Source organism: Penaeus chinensis, chromosome 20 (genome assembly GCF_019202785.1).
Source record: "Penaeus chinensis breed Huanghai No. 1 chromosome 20, ASM1920278v2, whole genome shotgun sequence".
Lineage (NCBI taxonomy): Eukaryota > Metazoa > Arthropoda > Malacostraca > Decapoda > Penaeidae > Penaeus > Penaeus chinensis.
This window is the reverse complement of record NC_061838.1, coordinates 13,450,571-13,453,070: the sequence shown is the minus strand read 5'-3', so window position 1 is coordinate 13,453,070 and position 2,500 is coordinate 13,450,571. Positions and strand designations below refer to the sequence as shown.

At 40.7% G+C, this 2,500-nt stretch overlaps 1 protein-coding gene across 3 annotated transcripts in view; it reads left to right on the top strand.

Annotated features, from left to right (window-relative positions):
- The window catches only part of LOC125036255, a 255,323-nt gene that overhangs the window by 97,973 nt on the left and 154,850 nt on the right, over positions 1-2,500 (top strand). The gene's annotated exons all lie outside the window — the stretch shown is intronic.

Genomic DNA, 2,500 nt, shown 5'->3' with positions numbered 1-2,500 from the left:
CAGCACCTGCCACTTCCCTGTGGCATTTGCTGATTCCTGAATTTTCTTTATTTATGCGGTTGACTTGCGTACAGAGGATGACGCGGATAAGAACAAACATCTAATTGGATTGTTTTTGTCCTCTTAATGAGGTAATTATTTCGTTAATGATGTCTTACTGAACTGGTCACTGCAGCATGTCCGTTTGGTAATGATATGCAAATATTTTGTTTCACCACCTGTTCTTAATTGATGTTTTCACTTCTAGTTACAAATAATATGTTTGAGGCTCCTAGTAATATATATATATATATATACATATATATACAATATAAATACATATATATATACAATATATAAAATATATGATATATATATATATAAAATATATGATATATATGTGTGTGTGTGTGTGTGTGTGTGTGTGTGTGTGTGTGTGTGTGTGTGTGTGCATTCACGCATTCTTGCGTGAATATATATTCTATTTTCATTCGTTATTTTATCTCATCAGAGTACGAATATTGGTGTAATCAGATGCGACAGAAAAGCAAGTAATTGTAATACAGAATAACGTTTACCTTCGCGCAACGACAGAAGAAAGAGATGCTATGAATAACTAGCCGAGGACTGGAACCTTTATGGACGAACAGCAGCTTCAACTAAATCTAAAAACACAACAGTATACATGTTATATACATGTTACGTTAATTTAACTAAGTGTAGTTACTGATGCACTGCTAAATTAAGAAACGAACAATGGGAATAAACAACACAACCGCACCAACAGACAGGCGCAGCAAGGGAACAGCCAGATCCCCAACAGCAGCAGTAAACAGTAGCATCCCAGACGCAGCAGCTGCCTCTCGCTGCCTTAAGTGGGGGAGAATCGTTGATGGAAATAACACGCTGGTGTAGAAGTGTCTTTATGGCTCTCATTTTCAATTAAAACTACTCATGTATTTCATTCGTGTAAAACTCCCCGTGTTGAAGTTTTTAAAGACAGTTTCTCACGGGCAATACACGAGCTTGAATTAGCTGAGTTGCATAAAGAGAAGCGGCCTCGCTCTTTTGCACAAGGGAACATTCTGTTTGTGCAATTTATACACCTCTTTTTAATGCCTTTTTCCCCCCTCTTTCTTTTTTTCAGGCTTTTGTGTTATTCTCTGTTTTGGTAATTTGTTTGTTTGGTTGATGTTTTTCATTCTCGTATCTGTTACTCGCACGAGAAAATTGGGGGTGGCCATTGCTTTTAATCGCGTGTGACAAGGACATTTAGGTTTTCATCTTCTATCCTCCTGATAAATATGTAAACAATTATCCCAATTATATTTACACACTTTCGTCGGAATGCGCGCGTGAATAAAACAAGCATCCGCGGTACGGCGTGGACAAGCATATATTTTCATTAGCGGGTCTTCATTACGCAGACCTACGTCAATTAGCGGCCATTAGTCGAGTAATGAGATTCGAGCAAGGCCGCGGGCGGGACACACGACGGGGGCAGGAGAGGGTGTCCGCGGCCGCCGGCGGAGTCCGGGCGGTGTCCGGCCGCCGCGCTGGGACACCGGAAGGGACGAGACACTGAAACCCGCAATTCTGGAGCGGTTTCCGGTGTCTTAGGGAGGAGGACCCCACCCTTACCCTGCCCCCTCTCCCCGTCCCCTGCCACATACTTGCATTTCTCGACTCCGCCTCCACACCTCCCCCCCACACGTACCTGTACTCCCACACTCACCCCTCCCCACACTCTTTCCTCGCAACACCCCTCCAGACCGTACTTAATAGGAGGGGAATCGTGGGGATGGGGGAGAGGGGAGAGGAGAGGGAAGGAGGGCGGGTCAGAGCGTGACGGACAGAATGCATACATCGAGTGACGGGCGTCGGGGCGTTAAGGTGACGGCCGAGCGTTATCCTGGGCGTGTGTGGCGACTCGAATAAGCTTTTGTGACGGCCCTATTTTTTTTTTTTTACGGCGCGAAGTAGTTAAATGACGTTGCAGCCGGAAATCACTGTCTGCATTTGCGGTCATCAAAATGCATGACGAATTATGTAAAAATGAAAATAAAAATTGTTTCCACTTCATCTTCTTTGATTTGTTATTATCCTCACAATTATTTTCTTCTATTTACATACTCCCTTTCTATAAAGAACCTTTTTTTTTTTTTTTTTTTACCTATTTTGTATCTTCAGCAAGTAGAAGCTACCGGGAAATAATTATAAGCTAAATGATATTAGCAGTCGCCGTAATTATGGTGTTAATGATTGTAATTAAAAGGTAAATTCACCCAAGAGCGATTATTACCAAATATCCTTAAGTATGGAAGGGAGTGCTTGCCTTTTTTTAATATTATTTCATTTTGCTGCTGATTTTTCTTGTTCTCGTTGTTATTATCATTATTATTATTGTTGTTGTTGGTATTATCATTATCATTGTTATTATTATTTTTACTAATATTATTGTTACTATCACTATTGCTGTTATGATTATAATTATGATTCCTTACTGTTATTGTTATTTATA